The following is a 6,131-nucleotide window of genomic DNA, read 5'->3' on the forward strand; positions in this document are numbered from 1 at the left end:
AAGTTCTTTGTGTTGGATTGAGTATTATAAATCTGAATTTGCTTTGGTGTTATTTTAGTATGAACTCTAGGATAGATCGAGCGGAAAGAATAACTTTGTGTTATTTTAGTACGAACTCTTGAATAGATCGAACGGAAAGAATAGCTTTGAGGTGGTTCCGTACCCTACAAACAATTCTGTCTTATGTTCTCCGCTAGATAGGAACTTTGGAGTGATTCTTCATCGCACTTTGAGGGATGGTTATATGATCCAACCATGTTAGCATTGTTGAGAGATTGCACTAGTGAAAGTATGCACCCTAGGCCTCATTTTCCATCATTGCAATACCGTTTTTGTGCCCGTTTACTATTTGCTACCTTGCTGTTTTTATTTATTCAGATTATAAAAATATATTTCTACCATCCATATTACACTTTTATCACCATCTCTTCGCCGAACTAGTGCACCTATACAATTTGCCATTGTATTGGGTGTGTTGGTGACACAAGAGATTTCTTGTATTTCGTTGCAAGGTCGTTTGAGAGAGACCATCTTCATCCTACACCTCTCACGGATTGATAAACCTTAGGTCACCCACTTGAGGGAAAATTGCTACTATCCTACAAAACTCTGCGCTTGGAGGCCCAACACATGTCTACAAGAATAAAGTTGTGTAGTAGACATCAGGGGGTCACCTAGGTGGGCACAACCCACCTAGGCGCGCCACCCCCTCCAGGCGCGCCCAGGTGGGTTGTCCCCACCTAGTGTCCCCATAGACCCTGAAACCGACACTATAAAATCCTATGTTTCCAGAAAAAGTTAGGGAGAAAGAATTATCGCGTTTCACGAGACGGAGCCACCGCCGTCTCCCCATCTTCATTAGGAGGCCAGATCTGGAGTCCGTTTGGGGCTCCGGAGAGGGGGATCTTCGATCTTCATCATCACCAACCCTTCTCCATCGCCAATTCCATGAGGCTCCCCACCAGGAGTGAGTAATTCCTTCGTAGGGCTTGCTGGTCGGTGAGGAGTTGGATGAGATTCATCATGTAATGGAGTTAGTTTTGTTAGAGCTTGATCCCTAGTATCCATTATTTTCCGAGATTGATGTTGCTATGACTTTGCCATACTTCATGCTTGTCACTTTGGGCTCGGGTGCCATGACTTCAGATCTGAACCCTTTATGTTATCACCATTTTATCCATGTTCTAGATCCGATCTTGCAAGTTATAGTCACCTACTACGTGTTATGATCCGGCAACCCTAGAGTGACAATAGTCGGGACCACTTCCGGTGATGACCATAGTTTGAGGAGTTCATGTATTCATTGTGTGTTAATGCTTTGTTCTGGTTCTCTATTAAAAGGAGGCCTTAATATCCCTTAGTTTCCAATAGGACCCCACTGCCACGGGAGGGTAGGACAAAAGATGCCATGCAAGTTCTTTCCATAAGCACGTATTACTATTTATGGAATTCATGCCTACATTATATTTATGAACTAGAGCTAGTGCCGTAACGCCCTAGGTAATGACTGTCTCATGATGAATATCATCCAACGAATCACCGATCCAATGCCTACGAATTTACCTTAAACAGTTCTTGCTAAGTTACTACTGCTGGTACTGCTATCATTACTGCTACAAAACCATTGCTATCACTGTTACCGTTACTGTTGCTGCTACCATTACTATCAAAACTATCATATTACTTTGCTACTGATCACTTTGCTGCAGATAATTAATCTCTAGGTGTGGTTGAATTGACAACTTAGTTGCTAATACTTGCAAGTATTCTTTGGCTCCCCTTGTGTCGAATCTATAAATTTGGGTTGAATACTCTACCCTCAAAAACTATTGCGATCCCATATACTTGTGGGTTATCAAGTCATGCAAGTTCTTTTCCATAAGCACATATGACTACATTCGGAATAGATGCCTACATTATATTGATGAATTGGAGCTAGTTCTGTGTCACCCTAGGTAATAACTATTGCATGATGAATGACATCCGACATAATTATCCATCACTGATCCATTGCCTATGAGCTTTTCACATATTGATCTTTGCTACATTACTTTCCCGTTGCCATTGTTACAATTACTACAAAACTGCTACTGTTACTTTTGCCACCTGTACCTTACTTCCATACTATTTTGGTACTAAATACTTTGCTGCAGATATTAAGTCTTTCAGGTGTGGTTGAATTGACAACTCAACTGCTAATACTTGAGAATATTCTTTGGCCCCCTTGTGTCGAATCAATAAATTTGGGTTGAATACTCTACCCTCGAAAAATGTTGCGATCCCCTATACTTGTGGGCTATCGAGACCTTTTTCTGGCGCCGTTGCCAGGGAGCATATCTCTATTCTTTTAGTCACTTGGTATTTGTATCTGTTAATTACTTTGAAGAATTTGAAAGATACTAGAACCAAGATCTATCCCTCTACTACAAGGGGAGGTAAGGAATTGCCATCTAGCTCTGCACTTGATTCACCTTATGTTTTGAGTAAGCTTGCAAAACGTACACTTGCTATTGATTCTGATATGTCGCATGTTCTTGATGATGCTACTTCTGCTATGAATGATGATTATGATGCTACTACTTTGCTTGATAAAACTGTGCCAATGGGTGAATTACTTGATGAACATCTTGCTAGAGTTAGAACTATTGATTACGCTGAAGTTGATGATATTTCCGAAACCGATGAAATTATTGAGACCAAAACTTTGAAACACCTGATAAGACTAGCTCTCCTAGATATGAACTTCCTGTTATGCCTGAGGGTTATGTTATGGATGGAGAGGTAGCTAGGGACTTTCTTGCTTGTAAGGATAAAGCCGATCTTAAGAAATTATTGTGCAAGTGGAAAGAAAAGTCTTTGAATTCTCGAATGCAATATGATCCTAAGTTTGCTACTTCACCTATCTTTGTTACTGATAAGGATTATGAATTCTCTGTCGGTCCTGAGTTAATTACTTTGGTTGAATCTGATCCTTTCCATGGTTATGAATCTGAAACTATCGTGGCGCATCTTACTAAATTGAATGATATAGCCGCCCTATTTGCTCATGAGGAAAAATTTGCTATTACTATATTCTTAAGTTGTTTCCTTTCTTGTTAAAGGGTGATGCTAAGTTATGGTTTAATTCTCTTGCTCTTGGTTGTGTGCGTAGTCCCCAGGATATGATTTACTACTTCTCTGAAAAATATTTCCCTGCTCATAAGAAACAAGCTGCTTTAAAGAAAATATTTAACTTTGTGCAAATTGAAGAAGAGAGCCTCCCACAAGATTGGGGGAGGCTTCTCCATTTACTTGATGCTTTGACTGATCATCCTCTCAAGAAAAATGAAATACTTGATATCTTTTATAATGGACTAACCGATGCTTCTAGGGACCACCTAGATAGTTGTGCTGGTTGTGTTTCCAGGGAACGAACATTTGAGCAAGCTGAATTGCTATTGAATAATATATTGAGTAATGATAATGATTGGACACTTCCCGAAGAAATTCCTAAGCCAACTCCAAAGTAAAGAGGTATTCTATTTCTCAGTCCTGAAGATATGCAAGAGGCAAAGAAATCTATGAAAGAAAAGGATATTAAAGCTGAAGATGTTAAGAAATTACCGCCTATTGAAGAAATACATGGTCTTGATAACCCAACACAGGTAGTAGAGGTAAACTCTCTCTATATATTTTATGAAGGTGATATTCCTCATAATAAGTCTGCTAGTCAATGCTTGGATGAGTTTGATAATTTTATTGTGAAACAAGAAAATTTCAATGCCTATGTTAGTAGACAACTGAAATGTAATGCTTACATGCTTGACTGCTCGGGTGATTATATGAGTAGAACTATTAGTGATCTTAAGATTATTAGCAAGCATGCTTCCATGGTGAAAATTGAAGTAGAGCAAGTACTTAAGGCACCTGATGATTTGCTCAATGAGTTGAATAGTAAGAATGATGATAATGTTGTTTAGGTTATGACTAGACATAGTAAAATGACCCAGGAACCTTTGTATCTTGAGGGCCATCCTAAGAGAGTTGAGCAAGATTCTCAGAGAATTAATACTGATGCACCTAGTCCTAGTAATAAAAAGAAAAAGAAAACTGATAGGACTTTGCATGCTTCTAGTGAACCTATTATATATAGACCTGAGAATCCAAATGAGAATTCTATTTCTGATGCTGAGACACAATCTGGTGATGAACATGAACCTTGTGATAATGTTAATGATGATGTTCATGGTGATGATCAACCTAGCAATGATAATGATGTGGAGATTGAACCTGATGTTGATCTTGATAACCCACAACCTAAAAATAAACCTTATGATAAGAGAGAGTTCATTGCTAGGAAGCATGGTAAAGAGAGAGAACCATGGGTTCAAAAACCCATGCCCTTCCCTCCTAAACCATCCAAGAAAAAGGATGATGAGAATTTTGAGCGCTTTGTTGAAATGCTTAGACCTGTCTATTTGCGTATGCGTTTGACTGATATTCTGAAAATGTCCCCTTATGCTAAGTATATGAAAGATATTGTTACTAATAAAATAAAGATACCAGAAGCTGAAATTTCCATGATGCTTGCTTATTATACTTTTAAGGGTGGAGTACTAAAGAAACTAGGAGACCCAGGAATACCAACTATACCATGCTCCATTAAAAGAAATTATGTTAAAACTTCATTATGTGATCTTGGAGCCGGTGTTAGTGTTATGCCTTTCTCTTTATATCGTAGACTTGAATTGAATAAGTTGACACCTACTAAAATCTCTTTGCAAATGGATGATAAATCAACTGCTATACCCATTGGTATTTGTGAGGATGTGCCTGTCGTGGTTGCAAACATTACTATCTTAACGGACTTTGTTATTCTCCCGAGGACGACAGTATGTCGATAATCCTTGGTAGACCCTTTTTGAATACTGCAGGGTCTGTTATTGATTGCAACAAGGGCAATGTCACTTTTCATGTTAATGGTAATGAGCATACGATACACTTTCCGAAGAAACAACCTCAAGTGAATAGTATCAATTTTATTGGAAAATTTTCAACTATTGCTATCGAATGTTTTGAATTCCCTCTTCCTACTGTCAAAAAGAAATATGATATTCTTATTGTTGGGGACATGTATATCCCAGTTGAGGTAATCTAGTGTTATTCGAAAATTCTCCGGTTTCATGTTATTCGAAAGAAGTTTGTTAATAAGACTTGATCAACCTTGTTAATGAATTCCTTTTGAGGAGCATGAGATGGATGAATTTAGAAAGCACAACCTACTGTACACACCTTTTACTTTCTGTTATTTAGAATAAATAAAGCAAAAGTAGTATTATTTGTGTGTTTTCTGAATTTTCTGTGCAATAAAAAATGTCCCAAAAATAAAAGTTCTCCAAATGCCCTAAAAATTTAGTATGATTTTTTATAGAATATTTTAGAATTTTGGCACTGAGAACACACCAAGGGGCTACTCTAGTGGACCACAAGGGTGGAGGGCGCAACCTACCCCCCGGGCACGCCCCCTGCCTTGTGGGTCCCACGTGGGCGCCCCTCACTTATTACAACACCCATCCACTTTGTCTTCCTCTAGAAAAAATCATCTTGTTGCTCAAACCCGTGTTCTAACTCATCTTGTTGCCATTATTGATCTCCTTGTGCAAAGCTCCATTTGGAAAAGTGTTTTGGGGGATTGTTCTTTGGTATGTGACTCCTCCAATGGTCCAATTAGTTTTTGTTCTAGTGCTTTATATATTGCAAAATTTTGGTGATGTGGTGACCCTGTTCTTGAGCTTGCATATCAAATTTATATGGTCCAAAGTAGTTTTGAGGCATGATATAGCCTCTAGGCACTTGTGGGAGTAGTTGCATCAATCTTGTTGAGTTTGGTTCACTTTTATTTTGAGTCACTAAAAATTTCAGAGGAAGAAAAATGTTTAGGAAAATATACCAAGGTGGTTCCTCAAGTAAGCAACCCCCAAGGCTCGCGATACGTGAGCCGGATCTTGAACCACCAAGGGAAGCTCATGTACGGCCTTGCGAATGGCCGTTGGATAAATTCATGGTTCATGCAGCTTTCAAGGAGGAGTTTGATGTGTACATACAAAATGCTGAACTTGAGGACTACGTGTCAGATAAGTGTCGTCAGTACT

Source organism: Triticum aestivum, chromosome 4B, assembly GCF_018294505.1.
Source record: "Triticum aestivum cultivar Chinese Spring chromosome 4B, IWGSC CS RefSeq v2.1, whole genome shotgun sequence".
Lineage (NCBI taxonomy): Eukaryota > Viridiplantae > Streptophyta > Magnoliopsida > Poales > Poaceae > Triticum > Triticum aestivum.